This window comes from Phascolarctos cinereus, unplaced genomic scaffold, assembly GCF_003287225.1.
Source record: "Phascolarctos cinereus isolate Bilbo 61053 unplaced genomic scaffold, phaCin_HiC Scaffold_7;HRSCAF=346, whole genome shotgun sequence".
NCBI classification, from domain to species: Eukaryota; Metazoa; Chordata; class Mammalia; order Diprotodontia; family Phascolarctidae; genus Phascolarctos; species Phascolarctos cinereus.
This window is the reverse complement of record NW_027556180.1, coordinates 187,788,833-187,815,223: the sequence shown is the minus strand read 5'-3', so window position 1 is coordinate 187,815,223 and position 26,391 is coordinate 187,788,833. Positions and strand designations below refer to the sequence as shown.

Here is a 26,391-nt window from a genome sequence, read left to right as displayed (position 1 = left end):
TATTTCCATTATCAGCCATATTGCATAAATAAATAAATAAACAGATAGATAGATAGATAAATAAATAAATAAATGGATAAATAAACAAACAGATAAATAAAAGCAAAAAAAATAAGGCAAGTGGGAAAAATGTCCTTCAGTTTGTACTCAGAATTCATCATTTCTCTGTTTGGAGGTGGGTAGCTTTTTTTCCATCATGAATTATTTGGAATTGTCTTAGATCATTGTATTGATCAGAGTAGCAAGTCTTTTACAGTTTATCATCATTACAACATTGATGATACTAAGCACAATGATCTCCCAGTTTTTCTTGCTTCACTTTGATTCAGTTGATATAGGTCTTGCCATTTACCACCTTCTCACCATTTCTTTTACTGCAATAATAGTCCGTCACAATCATATTCTGCAACTTGTTCAGCCATTCCTCATTTTCTAATTCCTTTCCAAAACAAAAAGAGCTAACATAAATATTTTTGCACATATATGTTCTTTTTCTTTTTGTTTGATCTTTTTGGGATACAGACTTAGTAGTGACATTGCTAGGTCAAAGGGTATGAATGGTTTTACAGACCTTTGGGCATAGTTCCCAGTTGTTTTCCAGAATGGTTGGACTACTTCACTGCTCCACCAACACTTTTTAGTGGATCTGTTTTCCTCATCCCTTCTATTACTTGTCATTTCTGATGGGTCTAGAAGAGAGTATGAGGCTGACAACATTCTGTAGCTCTGCTTCACTTAAATCCAATTCACATGGTAGTCAAGACATCACGCCATGTATTTGGTTCTCTTTGAAAATGAAAGATGAACAAGTGTGTAACAAATGCACCATTCAATTTCTTTCAAGTCCTTTAGTTATTAAATCTTCCCTACTTTTTCTTCAATAAATTAAAATAGTTTTAAAAATACATGATAATTGAGGTCAACAACATTTTGCAATGGCACCGTTCATTCAGTTTTCTAAATTTAAAACCCTGGCATTATTTTTTACTTTCTCCGCTTTCATTTTTTACAGGCAATTATATGACCATAGAAATTGTGCACCAACAATATCTCTCACAGATATCTCCTACTCTCTATTTTTTCTATTATTTTTTGTTTTCATCATTGGCTTTTATAAGATTTTGAGTTTTGAATTTTCTCTCTTTCCCTCTCCTCCCCCTTTCCCAAGATGGCATGCAATCTGATGTAGGCTATACATATATAATTATATTAAATGTATTTCCACATTAGTCACGTCGTGAAAGAAGAATCAGAACAAAAGAGAAAACCATAAAAGAAAAAAAAAAGAGAGTAGAATGCTTTGATCTGCATTCAAATTTCATAGCTCTTTCTCCAGATGTGGATAACATTTTCCATCATGAGTCTTTTGGAATTGTCTCAGATCATTGTATCCCTGGGAAGAACTAAATCTATCATAGTTGAATATCACACAGTATTGTTGTTACTGTGTACCATGTTCTCCTGGTTCTGTTCACTTCACTCAGCTTCAGTTCATGCAAGTTTTTCCAGGTTTTTCTGAAATCTGCATGCTCATCATTTCTAATAGAACAATACTATTCAATTACATTCATATACCACAATTTGTTCAGTCATTTCCCAATTAATGGGCATCCCCTCAATTTCCAATTCTTTGCTACCACAAAAAGAGCTGCTATAAACATTTTTGTATATATGAGTCCTTTTCCCTTTTTATGATCTCTTTGGGATACAGACCTAGTAGTGGTATTGCTAGATCAAAGGATATGCACAGTTTTTATAGCCTTTTGGGCATAGTTGCAAATTGCTTTCCAGAATGGTTGGATCAGTTTACAGCTCCATCAACAATGCATTAGTGTTCCAATTTTCCTATATCTTCTCCAAAATTTATCATTTTCTTTGTTTGTCATATTAGCCACTGATTATCTCTTTTAATTAAGTCTGTTTTTGCTTTTGCTTTATCTGAGATCATAATTGTTACTCCTGGCTTGGTTTTTTTTTTTTTACTTCAGCTGAAGCATATTACAATCTGCTCCAGCCCTTGGTTTTAATTCTGTGTGGGTCATTATGTTTGAGGTGTGTCTCTTGTAAACTGCATACTGTTGGATTCTCATTTCTAATCCTTTCTATTATCCCTTTTTTTTTGATGGGTGAACTCACATTCACAGTTATGATTATTAACTGTATTTCCTTCCATCCTATTTTATTGTGTTAATTCTTTCTTTTTATCCTCTCACTCCTCAAAAGTCTATTTTGATTCTTCCCTTTTAACATCCACTCACATATATATATGTCTTATACTCTTTGCCTTTTATTTTTCTATTGGGTAAGATATATTTATTTACAAAGTGTGTACACACACGCACATACACATATGTGTATGTATATATGTATTTATGTATATATGTATGTATGTAGTATTTGCTTCTTGAACCAATATCGATGAGAGTGAAAGTCAAGCATTGCCCACCTCTCATTTCTGCCTCCACTGAAAAGCTCTTTTTTATATGCGTCATTTATATGAGAACATTTTCACATTCTACCTTTCCCTTCTCCCTTCTAACAGTGTATCTCTCTTTCTCACTGCCACTTTTTACCATTAGACCAATTCAGTTTTTCAAGATAGTATTTTCTTCAGTATTTTTGTGCGGCTTTTACCAAGCTATTGATTCTGGCTTCATAGTTTTTTTGCATCACTCTGATTTGTTTTCCCAATTTTTCCTCTATCACTCTTATCTCTTTTGTTAATGCTTCCAGAAATTCTTTGTTTTTAACTTTTAATCCGTGTTTCCAGGGTCTTTTATTTTTTAAATTAATTTATTTCTTTTTAAATTTTCAACATTCACTTACATTTGAGTTTTAAATCTTCTCCCCTCCCTCCACTCCTCTCTCCCCCAAACAGTGTGCAATCTAATACAGGCTTTACATATCCATTCCTATTAAACATATTTTCACATTAGTCATGTTGTAAAGAATTAGAACCAATCCCAGAAAAAAAGAACAAATAGTGTGCTTTAACCTGCATTCAGTCTCTATAGTTCTTTCTCTGGATGGGGATAGCATTTTCCATCATGACTCTTTTTGAGATGTCTTAGATCCTTGCATTACTGAGAAGAGATAAGGCTATCAAGGTTAGTCATCACACAATGTAGCTGTTACTGTGTATAATGGTCTGGTTCTGCTCACTTCACTCAGCATCAGTCCATACAGGTCTTTACAGGTTTCTCTGAAGTCTTCTTGCTCATCATTTCTTATAGCACAATAGCATTCCATCACATTCACATACCACAACTTGTTCAGCCATTCCTTAATTGATAGGTATCCCTTCAACTTCCAGTTTTTTGCCACTATAGAAAAAGCTGCTATAAATAATTTTGTACATGTGGGTCCTTTTCCTATTTTTATGATCTCTTTGGGATACAGCTATAAAAGTGGTATTACTAGGTCAAAGGGCATGCACATTTTTATAGCCCTTTGGGCAAAGTTCCAAATTGCTCTCTCAAATGGTTGCATCAGTTCACAGCTCCACCAACAATGCATTAATGTTCCAATTTTCCCACATTTTCTCTAACATTTATCATTTTTCTGCCTTGTCATGCTAGCCAATCTGTTGGGTGTGATGTGATACCTGTGTTTTGATTTGCATTTCTCTAATCAATAGTGACTTAGAGCATTTTTTAACATGACTATAGATAGCTTTAATTTCTTCCTTGGAAGACAGCTTGTTCATAACCTTTGACCATTTGTCAATTGGGGAATGACTTGTATTCTTATAAATTTGACTTACTTCTCTATATATTTTAGAAATGAGGCCTTTATCAGAGACACTGGTTATAAAAATTTCCCAGTTTTCTGCTTCCCTACTAATCTTGGTTGCATTGGCTTTGTTTGTGCAAAATCTTTTCATTTTAATGTAATCAAAATTATCCATTTTGCATTTCGTAATGTTCTCTATTTCTTGTTTGGTCATAAATTCTTCTGTTCTCCATAAATCTGATAGGTAAACTATTCCTTGCTCTTCCGGTTTGCTTGTTAGCCTTTATATCTAAATCGTGTACCCATTTACTTTATTTTGTTATGCAGTGTAAAATGTTGGTCTATGCCCAGTTTCTGCCATACTGTTTTCCAGTTTTCCCAGCAGGTTTTGTCAAATACTGAGCTCTTATCCCAGAAGCTGGAGTCTTTGGGTTTATCAAATAGCAGATTTCTATAGTCATTGGCTACTGTATCTTGTGGACTTAACCTATTCCAATGATCCACCATTCTATTTCTTAGCCAGTACCAAGTAGTTTTGATGATTGCTGCTTTATAATACCATTTAAGATCTGATATAGCTAGGCCACCTTTCCTAGCATTTCTCTTCATTAGTCCCCTTAATATTCTGGACCTTTTCTTCTTCCAGATGAATTTTTTTTTTTGCCATATAAAATAATTTTTGGTAGTTTGATTGATATAGCACTGAATAAGTAATTTAATTTAGATAGAATTGTCATTTTTATTATATTAGCTTGGCCTAACCATGAGTGACTGATGTTTTTCTGGTGATTTAGACGTGACTTTATTTGTGTGAAAAATGTTTTGTAAAATTGTGTCCATATAGTTCCTGGGTTTGTTTCAGCTGGTATCCTAACTATTTTATAATGTCTACACTAACTTTAAACGGAATTTCTCTTTCTATCTCTTGCAGTTGGGCTTTTTAATAATAGGTAGACATGCCAATAACTTGTGTGAGTTTATTTTATATCTTGCAACTTTACCAAAGTTGTTTATTAGTTCAGGTAGTTTTTTAGCTGATAATCTAGGGTTCTCTAAGTATATCATCATGTCATCTGCCAAGAGTGATAGCTTTGTTTCTTCTTTGATTATTCTAATTCCTTCAATTTCTTTTTTTCTCTTATTGCTAAAGCTGACATTTCTAGTACCATATTGAATAATAGTGGTGATAATTAACACCTTAGTTTCACCCTGATCTTATTGGAAATATTTCTAGCTTATCCCTATTGCATCTAATTCTTGCTGATGGTTTTGGGTAGATGCTACTTATCACTTTAAGGAAGACTCCATTTATTCCTATGCTCTCTGTTGTTTTTTATAGGAATGGGTGTTTCATTTTATCAAAAGCTTTTTCTGCATCTATTGAGATGATCATGTGGTATCTGTTAGCTTTGTGGTTGATATGGTCAATTATGCTGACAGTTTTCTTAATATTGAACTAGCACTGCATTCCTAATATAAATCCTACCTGGTCATAGTGCATTATTGTCTTGATAAGTTGCTGTAATCTTTTTGCTAATATTTTATTTAAAATTTTTCATCTATATTTATTAGGGAAATTGGTCTATAATTTTCTTTCTGTGTTTTGACTCTTACTATTTTATGTATAAGCACCATATTTGTATCATAAGAAGAATTTGGTAGGACTCCTTCTTCGCCTATTTTCCCAAATAGTCTATGTAATATAGGAATTAATTGTTCTTTAAAAGTTGTAAATTCATCAGACCCTGGAGATTTCATCTTAGTGAGTTCATTGATGGCTTTTTCAATTTATTTTTCTCAGATCTGTTAATCTAGGCAGTTTATATTTTTGTAAATATTCATCCATTTCACTAAGATTGTCAAATTTATTGGCATACAGTTAGGAAAAATAGTCTAATTATTGTTTTAATTTCCTCTTCATTGCTGATGAATTCACTCTTTTCATTTTTGATACTGGTAATTGAGTTTTCTTATTTCTTTTTTAAATTAAATTAATCAAAGTTTTATTTATTTTATTGTTTTTTTTCAAAAAATCAGCTTAGTTTTATTTATTAGTTCAACAGACTTTTTATTTCAATTTTATTAATCTCTCCTTTGGTTTTCAGTATTTCCAATTTGCTGTTTAATTGGGGATTTTTAATTTGTTCTTTTTCTAGCTTTTTTTAGTTGCATGCCTGAGTCATTAATTTCCTCTTTCTCTATTTTATCCATGTAAGCATTTAGAGATATAAAACTTCCCCTAAGAACTGCTTTTGCTGCCTCCCATAAGTTTTAGTATGTTGTCTCATAATCATTATCTTGGATGAAGTTATTGATTGTTTCTCTGATTTGTTGTTTGACCCACTCATTCTTTACGATTACTTTATTTCATTTCAAATTAATTTTAGTCTATCTTTCTATGGCCTTTTATTACATATAATTTTATTACATCATGATCTGACAAGGATGCATGCATTTAATATTTATGCATTCCTACAATGGATTATGAGGTTTTTATGCCCTAATACATGGTCAGTTTTTGTGTGGGTACCATGTACCTCTGAGAAAAAAGTATATTCTTTTCTATCCCCATTCAGTTTTTTTTTCCAGAGGTCTACCATACCTAACTTTTCTAAAATTCTATTCACCTCCTTAACTTCTTTCTTGTTTATTTTGTGGTTAGATTTATCTAGCTCAGAGAGGAGGAGGTTGAGCTCCTCCACTAGTATAGTTTTGTTGTCTATTTCTTCCTGTAAGTCCCTTAACTTCTCCTCTAAGAATTTGGATGCTATACCACTTGGTGAACATATGTTTAGCAATGATATTACTTCATTGTCTATGGTGCCTTTTAGCAGGATGTAGTTTCCTTCCTTATCTCTTTTGATAAGATCTATTTTTGCTTTTGTTTTGTCTGAGATTAGGATTGCTACACCTGCTTTTCTTTACTTCAGCTGAATTATAATATATTCTAGTCTAGTCTTTTACCTTTACCCAGTGTGTATCCCTCTCCTTCAAATGTGTTTCCTGTAAACACATTTGTAGGATTATGTTTTTTAATCCATTCTGCTGTGAGCTTTAATTTTATGGGAGCGTTCATCCCATTCACATTCGCAGTTATGATTACTATCTCTGTGTTTCTCTCCATTCAAATCCCCCCTCATTTATGCTTTTCTTTCTCCTTTTCTCCCTTTCCCTCCTAACTAGAGTTTTGCTTTTGACCATCACCACCCTCAATCTGCCTCCCTTCTATCTGCTTTTTCCCTTTTCTTTCTCTTTTGCCTTACTATTTCTTTTTGGGGAGGGAGGGGGGAGGCAATTGGGATTAAATGACTTCCCAGGGTCACACAGCTGGTAAGTGTCAAGTGTCTGGCCTGAGGCGAGATTTGAACTCAGGCCCTCCTGTCTCCAGTCCTGGTGCTCTGTCTACTACACCACCTACCTGCCTCTCCTGTACTACTTTTTCCCTCCCTTTTATACACCTTTCTCTTTTTCCCCTTTCTCCTCCTACTGTCTATATGAGAAGTTAGATTTCTATACCTCTCTGAGTATGTTATTCCCTCCTTGATCCAAATCAGATGAGAGTAAAGTTCAAACAATGCTCATCTCCCTCCCTTCACTTCCTTTATTGTAATATGTCTTTCTGCCTCTTTATGTGATATAATTTACTATTTTCTGCCTCTTTCTTTCTTCTTCTCCCATTACAGTTCCTTTTCACCACTTCATTAGGTTTTTATTTTATCATCACATCAAAGTCAACTTCCCTTCCAAATGTTCAAATAAAATATAGTTTTACTTTTATTGAATAACCTTTTTCCCCCCCTGTGCTGCTTACCTTTTCATGCATCTCTTGATTCTTGTATTTGAAGATCAAAGCTCTGGTCTTTTCATCAGGAAGTTTTGGAAGACCCCTATTTTATTAAATGTCCATCTCCTTGCCTGAAAGGTTATGCACAATTTTGTATGGTAGTTGATGCTTGGTTGTAACGTGACCTCCTTTGCCTTATGGAATATCATATTCCAAGCCTCATGATCTTTTCGTGTAGAAGCTGCAAGTTCTTTCATAATTCTGTGTGTGGTTCCACTATATTTGAATTGTTTCATTCTGGCTTCTTGCAAGATTTTCTTCTTGACCTGATAATACTGTAATTTGGCTACAATATTCCTTGGTGTTTTCAATGTTTTGATCTCTTTCAGGAGGTGATCAGTGGATTCTTTGATACCTATTTTACCCTCTGGTTCTAGATCCTTATGGCAGTTTTCCTTAATAATTTCTTGAAAGATGCAGTCTAGGCCCTTTTTTTTATCATGACTTTCAGGTAGACCCATAATTCTCAAGTTATCTCTCCTGGATCTGTTTTCCAGGTCAGTTTTTTTTTTCTCCCCAATGAAGTATTTTATATTTTCTGCTATATTTTTTTTGGTTCTTTTGATTTTGTTTCACTGATTCTTGATGTCTCATAGAGTCATTAGCTTCCAATTGCTTAATTCTAATTTTTAATGAATTATTTTCTTCAGTTAGCTTTTGTACCTCCTTTTTCATTTGGCTTATTTTACTTTTTAAGGAGTTCTCTTCAGTGAGTTTTTGTGCCTCCTCCATTTGGCCAATTCTGCTTTTTAAGGAGTTTTTTTTTCTCAGTATACTTCCCCCCCATTTTGTCAACAATTTTTTTTTTTTGGTGAGACAATTGGGGGTTAAGTGACTTGCCCAGGGTCACACAGCTAGTAAGCATCAAGTGTCTGAGGCTGGATTTGAACTTGGGTCCTTCTGACTTCCTGACTCCAAGGCAGGAGCTCTATCCACTATGCCTCTTAGCTGCCCCTTGTCAATTGTATTTTAAAGGAATTGTTTCAATTTTTCTTCCACCTCTCTTATTGCTTTTAAAATTCTTCTTGAGCTCTTCCAAGAAGACTTTTTGTGCTTGACACCAGCTCATATTCCCCTCTGAGGTTTCAGATGTGGGTATGTTGACAGTGCTGTCCTCTCCTGAATTTATGATTTTATCTTACCTGTCACCAAGATACTTCTCTATGGTCATTGTTTTTCTATGTAGTATCTTGCTCATTTGTTTGCCTTTTTTCTGGCTTTTAAAGTTGATCTCTGCTTCTAGGGCACAGGGGGTATTGTCTCAGGCTTCTTGTGCTGGGGGGTATGGGCCTAGTTACTGGTTTGCTGAGGTGGGGCTTGCCACTGCCTTGCTGGGTCACCTCCCTTCCTGTACTGGTCCCCGTCAGCAGCAAGAAGGACCTTTCCTGTTAATCCCCCTAGCCTCCCAAGCCAGAAAACTGTTGTAGCTCATCTTTCTGTTGGCTCCACTATTTCAATATTTTCCCTGGGGCAATATTCTCTGGATTTTTCAAAGTCAATAAGGGAGGGTGAGAGTGACTTACTACTTACTCCGCCATCTTGGCCTCTGGAAGTGGAAATAGGTGACTTTCAAACATTCAGTCTGTGGGCTGATAGCCCCAGGAGCAGCCACTGCCACTGCCTCTACTTCTGCCAATTCAGTCACTCCCAAGGCCTGCTCCAAGTTTACTAGCTCCAGTGCTGTATTGGCATACCCTGCAGCCCTGTGCTGGACTGTGCTTCTCTCTTACCCATTTCCCAGATACCCCTCCAGCTGACCTTCTAAGTGGTTTTTGGTGTCTGTCGCTTCCAGGAATTCTTGATGGACTTTTATCCAGTCAACATTTTTTGAAACTTGCTTCCAGGACCCAAGATGGGAGAGTAAGCAGCAAATTGCTGTCTCCCTTTCATATTCACCTTTGGAAAAAACATAAAATAACACCCCTTAACAAATTCTGTAACAGCAGAGCCTCGGCAACTTGGAGGATTGGCAGAAAATGGCCATATCACTGGAGTGAAAGGGAAGCATCATAGAAAGCAAGCAGCAAGTCCTACCTCAGCAAATAAGCAGGAGATCCTGAGACCCAGTTCAGTAGAGCAGACACCAACATCTTAGCATAGCCAGGGGAACCAGCAGATTCTAGCTCTGAGAATTATCATCTGATTTAGTACAGCTTAGGATGGGCAGACATCCTCCAGTGGGCAGACCTCCCTGTGCTTCATTGCAGCCCAATTAGGCTAACGGCTTCCAGCAGCCAAACAGCTATGTGCTTCAGAGCATCCCCAGGTGGGCAGGCATCCTCCAAAGCAGAAAATCTCACCTGGCCTTACCATAGGCCTGATACCACCACTAGGATTCAGGCTCTACACCAGGTAAGCTGTCAGACAGCTGTAGCCAACACCTGAGGCCTCAGCACACAAAGCCAATCACCATTGAGAATTACTATGGTGACAGGGAAGATCAAAACACAAACTCAGAAGAGGACAACATTGTCAATATACTTGCATCCAAAACCTCAAAGGGAAATATGAACTGGTCTTAAGCCCAAAAGGCCTTCTTGGAAGAGCTCAAGAAGGATTTTGAAAGTCAGATAAAAGAGGTAGAAGAAAAATTGTGAAAAGAAATGAGAAGTATGCAAAAGAGAGTCAGGAACTTGGAAAAGGAAGGACAAAAATTGTCTAAAGAAGATAATTCCTTAAAAATTGACTGAATGGGAAAAAAAAAAACACTGAATAGAAGAACTCCTTAAAACATAGAATTGGCCAGATGGGAAAGGAGATACAAAAAGTAACTGAAGAAAACAATATGTAAAAAAATTAGAATTGGGGAAGTTGAAGGTAATGCCTCTATGAAACATCAAGAATCAGTCAAACAAAATACAAAAAAAAATATGAAAATGTAGAAGAAAGTGTAAAATACCTCATTGATAATACCACTGACCCAGAAAATGGATCCAGGCGAGAAAATTAAAGAATTATCAGACTACCTGAAAGCTATGATTGGAAAAAAAGAAGAACCTGGACAGCATCTTTCAAGAGATTATGAAGGAAAAATACCCTGATATCCTAGAACCAGAGGATAAAATAGTCATTGAAAGAATCCACTGATCAGTTCCCAAAGTGAAGATCCCAAAATGAAAATGCCAAGGACTATTGTAGCCAAATTCTGGAATTATGAGATCAAGCAGAAAATACTGGAAGCAGCCAAAAAGAAAAAAAAAATTAAATAACATGGAACCACAGTCAGGTTTATGCAGGACTTACCAGCTTCTGCATAAAAAGATCAGAGGGCCTGGAATATGATATTCTGGAAATCATAGGAGCTTGGATTACAATCAAGAATCAAGTACGCAGCAAAATTGCATGTAATCTTACAGGGGAAAAGATGGATCTTCAATGAAATAGGGGACTTCCAAAATTTCCTAATGAAAAAAAAAACAAAGCTGAGCAAAAAAAAAATTGATCTTCAAATACAAGACTCAAGAGAATGATAAAAACATAAACAGGAAAGAAAAAAATGTTATTCAATAAGGTCATACTGTTTATATCCCTATATACGAAGATGATATTTGTAAGTCTTGAGAACTGTTATCTTTTTATGGCATTTAGAAGAGGTATACATACACACAGAAGTGCAAAGACCTATGGCAGCAGAGAGAAGAAGTAGTAGGGGAAAGGGGAAAGAAAAAGGAGGGGGCTGATGGAAGGGAGGGCACATTGAAGGAGGCAGTGGTTAGAAGCAGAACCCTTATGAGGAGGGAAATGGAGAAAGGAGAGAGAAAAGTGTAAAGAGAGGGGAAATAGGATGGAGAAAAAGACAGTTAGTAATCATAACAGTCCTAATTTTTTTGTTAACTTATTATTATAGATTACTATTTCTAATACTAGTGATAACAATGGATGATCTGATCTCATTAGAAAGAACTTTATTACTTCTCCATTTCCAAAGATACTTTCTCTTGGAGGGTGGAGGTAAAATGGAAGAGACAGAAACAGAGAAACAAACTCTTTTCTAGATATCTTGTTAAACTCTGGGCATGCAAATATAAGCAAGAGAGAACATTGATGAAAAGCCTATTCTAGTCATATGTTAAACTCTGGTGGGTATTCAAATAAAAGCAAGCAAGATAGTCTTGCCCTCAAAGACCATACATTTTAATGGGTAAAGACATAAAAGGAACTTGAAGTGTGGGATAAAGAAACTGAGACTTAAAGAACTTAAAGTGCTTTTAGCTAATATGCTACTTATTAGCATAACTCAGAGCTAGAACTTTGGTCTTCATTATCAATAACTAATCTAGTGCTAATTCTCTTACGCTATAGTGTTACAGGATCAAAGGATCAAAAATGAAGAGCTGGAAGGGAGTTTAGAGACCATTTAGTTCAACCAGATCATTTGATAGAAGAAAATAATAGCCAGAGAGGCTAAGTTATTTGCCCCAAACAGCACAGAAACTAAGTCTCAAAGCAAGGACTTGAAAGGGAAGGTCTTCTAACTCCAAATCCAATACTCTTGCCAACATACTATGATGTCTTCCTACACCACCTGCCCCCACCCTTTCTTCATCTTGGTGTAGGAACTTAGTGGGGTTTTTTTTGTTTTATTTTGTTTTTTTAAGTGCGGCAATCCGGGTTAAGTGACTTGCCCCAGGTCACACAGCTAGTAAGTGTCAAGTGTTTGGTGTGAGGCCGGATTTGAACTCAGGTCCTCCTGACTTCAAGGCCAGTGCTGTATCCACTGCGGCACCTAACTGTCCCTGAGCTTAGTGTTTTCTGTGCTCCCCTCTGGTATTACTGGCTTCTATTAGCTATGTCTTTTTTTTTTTTTAATTTTTAGGCAATTGGGGTTAAGTGACTTTGCCGAGGGTCACACAGCTAGTGTCAAGTGTTTGGTCTGAGGCTGGATTTGAACTCAGATAGTCCTGACTTCAGGACTGGTACTCTATCCACTGTGCCACCTAGCTGCCCCCTTCCACTAGCTATGAAAATGCACAGACCTCAATCCTTGCCCCTCACCCACCCCCATAAGAAATCCACCCAAAGGACCTGAGCCAATTCTTTGTGAATGCCATCTCTCTCAACACGAAAACATCAACAGAGACCCTAAATGATACAAAAAAAAATCATTGGAGCACCTAGATGGCACAGTGTATACAGCACCGGCCCTGGATTTAGGAGGACCTGAGTTCAAATGTGAACTCAGACACATAACACTTACTAGCTGTGTGACCCTGGGCAAGTTACTTAACCCCATTGCCTAGCCAAAAAAAAAAAATCATTTCAGAATCCCAGTATCAAGATTCATTAGGAAGAATAACCTCCCCAGTAAAAAACCTTCCAAAAATCTTTTCTGAATTGTTTGTTCACATAATATCCAAAACGTTGCCATGAGGAAGAAAATGTAGTAGCAGTACTTAGTGCCAGATTAGACATTAAATTAAATCTTCCCCTTCCCTAATACTTGAATTCACATAGAAAGCTGAAGAGGAAGGGGAAAAATGTAACAAGATGATGATTAGATATTGGTTTTAAAAATCTGCTCATTCCTCCTCCTGAGGCTCCCAGATACAAACTTACATCAGAAATGATAATCAGGAATATTGTTTTTAATTAGCAATGGACACATTAATTATTATGATATATTATATATTTATCTCTCAACAAAATGAGCAAATCAGAAATCTCATTCATCTTACTCATTTTAGCTTTTCATTTGGGGGACACAAGTGAATAAAGAAACCTCCTAATTTATTTTAGTTATGATAATAAATAGCCATTAACTTGGAGTAAAGTCATTTTTAGAAGTAACAGATGTATTATTTAAAGGTGTTGGTGACCCTAAATGTCCTCATTGTGATTAATATCAGCAGACTTAGAGGCTCAGATAGTTAGCCCAAAGAAAGGCTTTAGTTAGGACAGGTTTTATAGCAATCTGTGTAGTTAAGGCTTAACGATCAATGAGCCTGGATCCAAAGTGGGCTTTTAAAACTGTGTTAAATGAAATTAAGCATGTTAATTTACAAATAAACAGCTGCACAAGATGACCCTTCTTCCCTAGCCTGCTTACTAAGTGTTCCTCAAGTTAAGCTGTGTTGAAGAGTGGTACTCACTGGGGTCTCTGAATGCACATTTTCATTAGGTAGAGCAGAAGAATCTGATGACTTGTTGGTAGGTGTCTAAGGAGCAAAGATTCCAATTGAAATTTCAAGGTTAAGGAATGTCATGACTCGTGAACAAATACAAGAGCTAACAATGTATGCTGAAACTAAGCCAAGGAGGATTCCCAAACAGTGCGGTCTTGTTTGAGATCTGATATACATCAGATGTATTTAATATGGAACACAAATATTTTGTATAAGAATCAATTTATTATCAGTTGCCCAAAGAGAACCTATATCAAGAAATCAAACCAAGAATGATAAGTGCCATTTTGAAATCTACCTCACTTCAAACCCATAAAGAATCAAAAAAGGAGATTTTATTTATCTTTTGTTAGTACATAACTATAATCAATGGGGATTTTTATGAACATTTTGGATTTACAGTCAAAGTACAATTTAATACTGTGAAAAATAGGGATATGTGACTGCATCACAAATTTATTTTTATATACGCATATTTCTTTATCTCTCTGAGGGGTATTGCAGTGGTTGGCAAGAACCTGATTAAAGTGGGTTTTTTTTTTTTTCCATTTGAAGAGCTGAGAAGAAGAATGAAACCGTTTTGAAGAAAAAATGGTAAGATGTCATGGTATTAGGTGTATTCAATATACACAATATTGGCAGAACACTAGTCATGAGACCTAAAGAAACAAAACTTGCCTCTTATAGTTTCAGACATTTAAGGATCACTTTTTTTTTTCAAGTGAGTCTAATTGATCAAGACGATGAAGTTAGTTTTTATAACTTCAAGTTGATTACTGCAGATGTTCATGGTAAAAACTATTGTTTGAACAATTTTTATACAAAGTTTCTTCCAAGGTACAAGATGTCTTCCATAGTTTTAAAAACAGTAGAACTTCTGATAATTATCCTTCCTGCCTCTTCCTTCCTTTTTTCCCTCCTTTCTTTTCTTTTCTTTCTTTCTGAGATCCTCAAGAAGCTCATTTTTTGAATAAGCACAAAAGTAGAAAGAACTAATGAATATGAGCTACTAGTTGAACAATCTAAATAAGAGATTAAATGATTCAAAATATATAAAAACATGATATGGTTTACTTTGGCCCCCTCTTTCATAGTCAGACGTGTTACAATCTCCGGCCTCCTTCCTCCAGTATCTGAGACATCAAATCCAACCAAGGTCATATCCAAACTCAGCATTGGATCCAATTTCTGTTCAGTTAGAGACCTGGGACCCTTGATTCTGCTAGGCTGGCTGATCTGGTTTCCTAGACTCCTTGATCACCTTGGCTTAAGCTATGTGGCTGGATGAGAGACTGCTTTCCTTGTACCAACAATAAAAATAAAAGAAAAAAAGACCAAAGGCATGGGTCCATTTCTTGGAGGCCACATGGGTGTGTGTGTGTGTGTGTGTGTGTGTGTGTGTATGTGTATGTGGAGGACGCCCTAAGGTTCTTTCCCCTTACCCCATGGTATAAGTGAAGATTCATATCTTCCTTCAGACACAAATGCTTGAAAAGTCATGGTCTCTGCTGAGCATTATTCTAAAAGATGTTGACAGTTCCAACTATGCAGCCTATCACAAAACAAAATTCTTCCCAGCCACTTGGTAGGCCAAACAGAATGTCTATACATGTTATCTCCTGAAAGGCATTCATTTCCTGCTGTCCTTCACAGGATGATCACCAACTTAGCAAACTAATACTATCTAAATATGAACCATACCCATTATAATAACAAATAAATGAAATTATATGGATTTATCAGGAATATTAGGTCATTCTTTATTATTGACTGAAAATGAAATTAACAAAGAATTTGTATTTTTTATGTACAAGAAAAAGAAGGTAACATAGTGAATAGAGGTCTAGGATTGGATTTAAGAAGTTCAAGGACAACTTCTAAGAAATGCTAGCTGTATGATCCTAGGCAAGTAACCTAACCTTTATTTGCCTCCCTAAGGAGGCATGAAAGTCCCTAACACTGTAGGTTATAAACATGCTGACTATCTTTTCCAATAGTGTTTCCACACCAAAGTTCAGTACACTGATGAAATTCCAGATCTAGACCCTCCCAAAATAAGAGTGTGCTTTAGAATAATAATAACAGTTACAAGAAAATTTAAGATACATATTCATGTTTTCATGGTTACAATCTTTATCTCATTTAAAAAGCTGGTATATGGAACGGTGAACTGATGTTTTCAATGGGAAATTTTGATTGAATAGAAAAATACGCAATGAAAATAATAGCTCCTCTTATCAACAGGAAATATATTATGAGACTGATAATATGATGCTTTTCTTGCATCAAGAATCTAGAGTCAATCTCATTTCACACTCCCTTAGAATAATCTCTCCTTCCTAGGGCCTATTACTTTTCCCTCCAATTTTCCTTATTTTTCTTTTTATTTTTTTTCAACTCTATGCCTCACACAACCTTAGCTGAATGCAGCATGTATCCTAAAACTTGTTAATAGAATTTTCTTTTCCTTTCCTAATGGGTAAGTGAAGAGTGTCATTTTTTTTCTTTCCCTTTTTTCTTGATGCTGATGAGACCTGCCCCCTGACTGGTATGTAACACCTAGCTTCTTTTCATTCACATTGAAAACATATGTAGAGTAAGTTGGGGGTCTTTTTATGGAGAGAAGATAAGACAAAAAAACTTTTCAATAGGCATGTCCTTCCAAAGATTAAGCATGTTCTTTCAAGATCTTTGACCTGCTGTAGGGAAAGATCAACCAAGCCACCTATCTCTGTAATGATTGTCTCTTCTCTAATCTATTTTTGAATACTTTCAATAAGGAGGATAACACAACCTCTAATATGCTTCAGCATTTACATTGACACATCTTCTAATGGTCTTCTTAGTCTTTAGCTTGAAATTCTTTTAGTGTAATTCATACCTGATACCTCCTATTCTGCCCTCAGTTACCCAAGAAAATTAGCTGTTACTAATTTTGCCAGCATAGCAAACATATTTAAAATACATGATTATATGTAAAGAGTGCATCAGAACTCTATATGTGCTTTCAAGAGAATTAAAAATGTATTCATATTTCCCCTATACCCATATCTAATTATTTCATTGGTTAAAGTACATGTGATACATATTTTTAAAAGTAGTGGAGAATAGGTAAAAGGTAAGAAAGAAAGAAAATAAATGCTTTTAATTTGAAAAATTTATTTTTCAGAAGTGACTAAAATGTAACCAATATTAGAAAGAAAGCAGGAAACAGGAAGAAAAAAATTACTCTAAGTTTTTCTAATAAAAACTTAATTTTTAAATATATAGGTAACTGAGCCAAATTTGTGAAAGTAAAAGCCATTCTCTAACTGAAAAATGGTCAAAGGATATGAAAAGACAGTTTTTAGTAGAAAAAATCAAAGTTATCAATAGTCATATGAAAAATGGTCTAATGTACTGATTAGATAAATTCAAATTTTGAAAAAAAAACCTCTGAGATATCCCCTTACATCTATCAGATTAGCTAGCATGACAAAAAGGGGAAAAAACTGACAAGTCCTAAAGGTGGCATGGGAAAATACAGACAGTAATGTACTGTTAGTGAAGTTGTGAACTGATCCAACAATTCTGGAGAACAATTCATAATTAAATGGCATGCCCTTTGATTTCACTACTAGGTCTATATCTCAAAAAGATCAAAGAAAAGGGGAAAAGAACCCATTTATGCAAAAAACGTTTATAGCAGTTCTTTTTGTGGTGGCAACGAATTGGAAATTGAAGGGATGCCTATAAATTGGGGAATGTCAACAACTTGTGGCATAAGACTGTGATGAAATATTATTGTGGTAGAAGAAATAATGAGTAGGATGGTTTTAGAAAAATATTTGGGAGCTTATATGAACTGATGGAAAGTACAAAGAGCAGAACCAGGAAAACATTGTACATAGTAACAGTATTGTAAGGATATTCAACGGTGAAAGTCTTGGCTACTCCAATCAAGACAATGAGCTAAGACCAATCCAAAAGACTCCTGAAGAAAAATATTATCCCCCCCCAAGAGAGAGAACTGATGAACATGGAGTATAAATTGAAGCACAGTTTTTCACTTTATTTTTCTTGTTTTTGTGGGGGTTTTTTCTGTTTTCTTTTGAAACATGGTTAATAGGGAAATGTTTTTCATGATTTTGCATGTATAATTAGTGTTATATTGCTTGTCTTCTCAAGGAGTGGGAGGAGGGAGTGAAAAAATTGGAACTCAAAAGTTTAAAAACTGAATGAATTTAAAGTGAATTTAAAAATAAGAAATATTTAGCAAAATAAATATATTTTTTAAAAAGTTACAAAGAAAGAACTGTCCAAATTTTTATCTGCCTTTAATGAATTTTTATGAAAGACTGAAATTGAATTCACTCAACGCATGCAGTAAATAGTAAAATAGCAAGTTATCTAAGCTTAATGCAATGCAAAGATTTTTAACTGTGTCCTAATATTTGGACATTTAAAATATTCTTAGTGATAGGAAGTAGAATATGTTATATAATTCCTAGAAATTATAGTGCTTGCTGCACTATCCAGAAATCCTTTTCTTTCACCAGATAATGGTAATGTCCTACAGGTAACTCTCCAATTCTTCTTAACTGTCCATTAAGTAAGTCTTACAAACACATGATGCTGGACAATAAAATTTATATATTTTATTGCTTGTTTATACTACAAGTAAATGCTAAGGCCTGACAAATCCTCAGTCCCAAGGATAAGAGTTCTGTATTTGAGGTGTCATTTAGAACTCTGTCATTTCTAGATAAGATAAGGGTTTCATTTCTCCATTGGTAAATAGAGTTCACCAAGTATTGCAAGCAGCTAAATGTCAAGTTCGAAAAAGAAAATAAAAAGGGCAAGCAATTGAGAGATTGTAGCTTTACTTGCACAGATGGTATATTAGCATCAGGACCTAATCAAAACATAATTGCAGACAAATATCTTTTGTTAAATGTCTGTATGTGACTCATAAGCCTTGAAGTTATCACTAAGACTGGTAAGCTTGACCTTTAGGCAGAATACCATCAAACTTGCTGGACCTTTATTTACTAAAAGGATGCTACACTGTGTTTATAATCCCGTGGGGGCTTCACTGGTGTTAAAGAGGAGCTCTGGATTCCTATTAGCATCCGTTACATATCAGCATATCATAAACAGCATGGCTGTGTGAGCTACTTAGCCTAAGATATTTCCAATACAACATCCTGGCATATGGTATAACTACTGAATCCATCAGAGTGACACTTTTCATATTTTTTGTTAAGGACAGCAAAACAGCACACATTTTGGCTCATAGGGAACAATAACTCAGTGTCAGTTCCCTGTTCTATCTGGCCTGCACACTAAATTATGAAGGCAAAATATTTCTTGGCCTACACTGAAATTCATGGAATATACCTATTTTTTTTTCTGTTAAGTGTCCTTCCACTGAAGAATGTTTTACCAAACCCAGATGACACCTATTCTAGAAAAAAACGTGAAAAAATGATTTATATAAAACTTTAACTGGTACTTCTACAGTTATAGAAAAATGTTTTCACCTACCACAAATATTGCTAGCAAAACAAAACAAAACACACAATCAAAAAACACAGCTCATTTTAAGAGTGAGGAAAACAGTCTGTCTCATACTTTGAAAAATTTCATCAGGGCTAGAATCCTCTAAATCCCCCCCCACAAAAAAATTCCTTCTTTCCCTGCTTACTGATTTATGAAACTTCTCAATTAGAAATGAGGCTTAAAAAGCAAATAGCCCTAATGAAATGAGTTTCATATTTTCCCTGATTGAAGATTTGGATTGGGGATTGTGGCATTTTGTTTTGTATGTGACGTAAGCTCCTTTAGAACAGGAGCTATTTCATTTTTGTCTTTTTATCTTTAGTACCTAGCACAAACCCTAGTACATAATTGCTTTTGTTGTTGTTGCTGCTGCTACTGTTGTTTGTACTTCCTGCTCTAAGAACGATGAAATCACAATATTTGGCTTAAGGTACAGTGTGTTCGATTGCAGCTGGTCAGTCCAGTATGAGCTTGGAAGGCTCTACCATAGGTTGGGCACAAAGAGTCCATCTAAACATTTGGGATAGATATTTCTCCAGGTTTGTGCAACTCATGTTTCTTTTGTGTACTGTGATTCTACTTTGCTAATGGAGAACATCACCTTTTTTGATTCTGGCACCCCATGCTAGGCAGGCTTCTGCAGTGTCTCTCATGTCTCACAATTGATATTAAAGTTCTTCAGAGAGACCTTGAGATTGTCCTTATACCATTTCTTCTGAACTCTGTGTAAGCACTTGCTTTGTGTGAGCTCTTTGTGGCATTTGGGCTGCATAGCCAGCCCATTAAAGTTGAGTTCTCTGTCAGTGTTTCCCATGTCTCATAGTCATTGCTAAAGTTCTTCAAAGACAACTTGAGTGTCCTTGTACAACTTCTGATTTCTGTGTGAGCCCTTACTTTGTTTGAGTTCTCTATGACATTCAGGCTACATAGTTAGCCCATCATAGTTGAACTTTCTTTTTTTTTGATTTTTAAATTTTTTTTTACATTTTATTAATTTATTTTGATTTATTAATAATCACTTTCATATGCTTTTGAGTTTAAAATTTTTCTCCCCCTTCTTCCCCACCACCCTCCCAAAGACAGCACACAATCTGATATAGGCTATACATTTACATTCCTATTAAACATATTTTCACATTTTAAAACCAATAAGAGGAACCATCAGAAAGAGGAAACAAAACTCAACAGAAGAGAAAAAAATAGCAATTCAACTTTCATAATTCTTTCTTTGGATGTGGATAGCATTTTCCATCACGAGGCCTCTGCAGATATCTTAGATTCTTGTATTGCTGGGAAGAGTTAAGTTTGTCAATATTAGTCATCGCACAAAGTGGCTGTTATTGCGTACAGCGTTCTCTTGGTTCTGCTCACTTCATTCAGCATCATACCATACCAGTCTTTCCAGGTTTTTCTGAAGTCATCTTGTTCATCATTTCTTATAGCATAATAGTATTCCATTACATTCGTATACCACAACTTGCTCAGCCATTCCCCAGTTGATGGGCATCCTTTCAATTTCCAATTCTTTGCCACCACAAAAAGAGCTGCTATAAGTATTTTTGTACATGTGGGTCCTTTTCTCATTTGTATGATCTCTTTGGGATATAGCCCTAGAAGTGCTATTGCTAGGTCAAAGGGTATGCACATTTAAAAAAAAATTTTTTTTTTAGTCAATTGGGGTTAAGTGACTTGCCCAGGGTCACACAGCTAGTAAGTGTCAAGTGTTTGATCTGAGGCCGGATTTGAACTCAGGTCCTCCTGACTTTAGGGTCTGTGCTTATCCACTGCGCCACCTAGCTGCCCCCCGGTATGTACATTTTTATAGGCCTTTGGGCATAGTTCCAAATTGTTCTCCAAAATGGTTGAATCATTTCACAACTCCACCAGCAATGCATTAGTGTTCTAATTTTCCCACATCTTCTCTAACATTTATCATTTTCCTGTTTTGTCATGTTGACCAGTCTGATATGTGTGATGTGGTATCTCAGAGTTGTTTTGATTTTCATTTCTCTAATCAATAATGATATAGAGCATTTTTTCATATGACTATAGATGGCTTCAATTTCTTCATCTGAGAACTGTCTGTTCATATCCTTTGACCATTGATCAATTGGGGAATGGCTTGTATTCTTATAAATTTGTCTTAATTCTCTATATATTTTAGAAATGAGGCCCTTATCAGAGAGACTGATTGTAAAAATTCTTTCCCAACTTTCTTTCTTCCTTCTAATTTTAGTTGCATTGATTTTGTTTGTGCAAAAACTTTTCAATTTAATGTAATCAAAATTATCCATTTTACTTTTTGTAATGTTCTCTGCCTCTTGTTTGGTCATGAATTCTTCTCTTCTCCATAGATCTGATAAGTAAACTCTTCCTTGTTCTCCCAGTTTGCTTATAGTATCAGCCTTTACATCTAAATCATTTACCCATTTTGACTTTATTTTGGTATATATGGTATGAGATTTTGGTCCATGCTTAGTTTCTGCCATACTTTTTTCCAGTTTTACCAGCAGTTTTTTTTTCAAAGATTGAGTTCTTATCCCAGAAGCTGGGGTCTTTGGGTTTACTAATAATAGATTACTATAGTCATTGACTACTGTGTCTTGCATATTTAACCTATTCCACTGATCCACCACTCTGTTTCTTAGCCAGTACCAAGCAGTTTTGATGATTGCTGCTTTATAATACAATTTAAGATCTGGAATTGCTAGGCCACCTTCCCTTGCATTTCTTTTCATTAGTTCCCTTGATATTCCGTACCTTTTGTTCTTCCAAATGAATCTTGTGATTATTTTTTGTAACTATAAAATAGTTGAGCTTTCTGCAGTAGAATTTGAATGCTTGGCAGTTCAGCTTAGAAAACAACCTTAGTATCTAGCACCCTATCTTGTGAGGTAATCTTCAGAATCTTCCTAAGACAATTTAAGTGGTAGTGGTTAATTTTCTAATGTGGTACAGGTAGACTGTCTAAGTTTCACAGTCATACAAGAATGAAGTCAGAACAGTGTCTGTGTAGACCTTCAGTTTGGTAGGCAGCATAATACCTCTTCTCTTCCACACTTTTTTTTAGAGCCTTCCAAGTGCTGAGCTGGTTCTAGAAACATTAATCAACTTCATCATTTTTTTGGACATCTCTAGAAAAGTACACTGTCAAGGTAAGTGAAATCATCCACAGCATTCAAAATTTCTCCCATTTTCTGTAATCAGTGGTTCGGTGTATGGATAGTGTGGTGCTGACTCGTAAAGAATGTTTATTTTCTTGGTGTTGATTGTCAAGCCAAAAATAGCAGAAGTAAAAGAAAATTGGTCCATGTTCTGTTGCATCTCAGTCTTAGAGACTGCATTGAGTACACAGTAATCTGTGAACAAAAAGTTATACACCAGCTGTCTCTCTTCTTTAGACTTGGTTTGTAGCCTTTTCAAGTTAAATAGTTTACCATCAGTGTGGTAGGTGACTTTGATGCTATTTTCATCCTCATTAAAGGTATCTGACAACATGATGCTTTGCATAATGCTCCACATTTGGAGAGCAACTTCTTTCATCTAGAACCGGTGCAAGCATGCCATCATGAAACTAGTGTACAATACTGATGAACTTCTTCATGCAACCAAATTTCACCATGATCTTCCACAAGTCCTCATGTATAAGGGCTTGCTGACTAGGTAAGATCAAATTGCAAAACTTTCAACAGCTTTATAGAATTCTTCACCACTATGGCCTCTTTAGGAAAAAAAAAAGCATATCCAGCTGTGACTTCAGTAAGCTGGCCTTTATTTTCCAATCTTTTCATTCAGGGCTGTTGTTTTGTTATAGTGTCTGCTGAATTTTCTCACAAAAGCTGTTCATTTTTAGGTCTATTGGATTTCCTTTTGTCCATGAGTGTGCACACATTCCATGCACTGATGTTGAGTGGAATCATATTTGCAAAAGCTTGTGGTACCTTTTTTGTGTGTTTTGACCACAGGGTAAGCAGGTCAGGGTTGGATGAAGCAGACAATTTTTAGAACACCTTTTTTAGTCCTTTCCTCATGCCAGAAGGTGAGCACTGTGATCCTTAAATAAAGCTGCTCAGACGTTGATGCTTTAGTCCAGTGAGAAGATGACCCTGGACCACCTGTGGCTAGGTTGTGACTACAACTCCCAGTTTATTTGCACCTGCTTCTTTGTCGTTTATCCCTTGCAATCAGACTTCAAAGTAGGCAAAATAGTAAGATATGAAAATATTAGCATGCTCAATAATGAAATAATAAAACAACAAAATGGTAGATGATGGGTATTGTCTTGACTGGCACATGAATTAGATTTAAATGAAGCAGAGTTGTGAAAAGTCATTACCGTAACTCTTCATTAAAATCCAGTGGCAAGACAAAAGTCAAGACAACTGTCAATGGCTCTGGATGCAGTGGATTCTGTTAGTGTCTTCAATGTCTAACCAACCTCTAGGCATTCCATAGTGCATTCTTCTGCTGCTTTCATGGCCACTGGAACAGATTGCTCTCATTCACCCATTCCTCCAGGGCGAATTCTTCATGTGCTTAGGGTAGACATCTCCTTAACTTACTGACAGATTTGAGGCCTGTCAATTACCTTCAAACTGGTTTAGCACATCTGCCAAGACTACTTTACCAGGGTGTGGCTACTGTGCATGCTACAATTTCTTGGAGCCATTGATGAGAGTTGGATGAGACACCAAAGCTGGATGAGAAGCCCTGAAAAGGGCTTGTACCATAGGTGCTAGCCCTCCTTGAATACCCCAAATACCCCTAACGCTTAGTAAACACTTAAAATATGTTTGTGTTTCTTGATTGATGGATGGATTTGGGGAATGGCTGGAGATCATTTTAAGTTTGAATATAAAAAATTAGTGAAGAAACACCCTGGTGTATGGAAAAGATCAAAGAAAGGGAATTCTGAGAGTACACAGATAAAGTTTGTTAATGTCAAAATTTTACTTAGGAGTAATGCTGAAAAACCTAACTCCCATCCTTTCCTTATTCAGGTGAATGAATTCAGATGTATATGTATCATCAAACAGCTATTGAAAGACTTAGGGCCCCAGGGACTACTAACATGGGTTCAGGAACCAATCAAAGAGGAAAGTCATAGCAATGTGACTTTGTTGATGCTTATCCAGTTACGAACTTTATCAGTTTTATAAGGAATATTATCTAAGGCCATAGCATTTACATAAAATATGGCTTTAGCTAAAAACCTTAAGAGTGTGCAAAATACTCATTTACGAAATATCAGTTACTCAGCTAGTACTCACTAGGCTCTGATTTGCCCAAGGAATATGAAGAAAAATGGAAAACAAACTTGGCTCAGGCCAAAGTAAACAGACCCCAGTAATTCTGCCCTTCTTTATTTTCCATAACATAAATATATCCTCAGTCTTCTCCATCATGGGAAACCCAGACTCCTATCCAGTAGTCTACCTACTACACAGATAAAAAAGAATAAATATATTTGGTGTGAGTAAAAGATAATTTGGGCAGCTAAGTGACCCAGTGGAGCTAGAGTGCTGAGCCTGAAGTCAAGAAGACTCATCTTCTTAGTTCGAATTTGGCTTCTGTTACTTAATAGCTGTGTCACCCTGGGCAAGTTCCTTAGCCCTGTTTGCACCAGTTCCTTGTCTATAAAATGATCTAACAAGGAAACGCAAACAACTCCAGTATCTTTGTCAAGAACATCCCAAATGGCGTCACCAAGAGTCAGAAATAACTGAAACAACTGGACAAAAAAGATGCTGAACTGAAGAGAAATCACAGAAGCATATATTAGAGCTAGAAGAGATAAGGTAGTTGATGCCTTCATCTTGTAGATAAGAAAATTTGGGCCTGGAAGAGCAAAGTGATTTGGTCTCGCTCACATGGTTGTTGGGTTTTTTGTGTTTTTTTTTTTTGTTCTAGTTCCCTCACTCTTTCTACTACATTATATTATTTTCCCAAGTGCAACAACCTATCAGAAACTACTAGAAAGGAAATCTTTACTGAATCTTTTACTTATATCCCTATAGTGATGGGGGCGGGGACCAAGCCAAGATCTTTGCCCCTTGCACCAAAGGGTATCTGACTCCCATTTGTCTACAGGCCCCAGACCCTCATCTCCCTTTGAAAGCCTTAGCCTTACCTCTTAATCTTATTCAGATGTGCCTAAAAGAATCTGTCTCCCTTTTGTGTATAGGCCCCAGAAAGGCCTTACTCTGGTCTCAAAGGGTTCCTTATCAACTCCCCTTATCTCCCTTTGAAAGTCCTAGCCCCACCCTTTGATCTTGTGCAGATGCCTTTCAAACTTCTGCCTTCCTGTTCCCTCCATTAGCTATTCCCATTGTCTATTCAATCTCTCAGATCTTCCAATCAGAATTCTCACCTAGACCCTTTTCCCAGCCCCTTACCTCTGGCCACCCAAAGTCACTTCAGTGTATAAAAATTCCACCCTGGCCCCCATTCAGACACTGAGAATCTCAAGCTCAAAAGGCTGAGACTTTCTCATGCCCGCCCTTCCTCACAGGCCTTAATGGCTGAGAATCTCTCATGCCCCAAAGGCTGAGCTTTTCTCATGCCCACTCTTCCTGACTGGTTTCACCTGGCCAATGCGATTTATCACTAATAAACTTTTCCTCTGGCTGAAGACGATTTGAGTTGAATTCATTTAGCAGGGCCTGGTACCGCGATTTTGGGTTTGCAGCACATCAAAAGTCCTAGACCTCTTCAATAGCACTTTACTCTATACACATATTCCCGTCATTTAAGCAAAGAAAGTTACAGATGATCATATTTTTTTAAATTGCTGATTTTTTGCAGTCTGTTACTGTTGAGTGTTTTTGAAAAATTAAATATATGAAAATGAGTTTTCTATAAAGTAATAACACACAATGTATATATGTATATTTTATTATGTGTATTTTATACTCTCTCTCTCTCTCTCTCTCTCTCTCTCTCTCTCTCTCTCTCTCTCTCTCTCTCTCTCTCTCTCTCTCTCTCTCTCTCTCTCCCTCCCTCTGTCCCTCTCTCTCCTGATAATTGTTAGCAGCAGAGTGGTAAATGTCGGCTTTGCCCAAGGATTGTTATTGTATGCAGAGGTGGTTTCAGACTTCTTGACAAATGCTTAAGGCAGATAAAACTGTGCTGAGCCTTTTTTTGGCTCCTTGC

The 26,391-nt window shown here is 36.1% G+C and overlaps 1 long non-coding RNA gene across 2 annotated transcripts in view; it reads left to right on the top strand.

Annotated features, from left to right (window-relative positions):
• LOC110201824 (uncharacterized) overlaps nucleotides 1–26,391 on the top strand; it is a 582,260-nt gene that overhangs the window by 269,265 nt on the left and 286,604 nt on the right. For both annotated transcript variants that reach the window (XR_013483436.1, XR_013483435.1), the window contains exons 2-3: nucleotides 22,310–22,394; nucleotides 22,724–22,902. This is a non-coding gene — a long non-coding RNA (uncharacterized LOC110201824). The remainder of the gene's footprint in view (nucleotides 1–22,309; nucleotides 22,395–22,723; nucleotides 22,903–26,391) is intronic.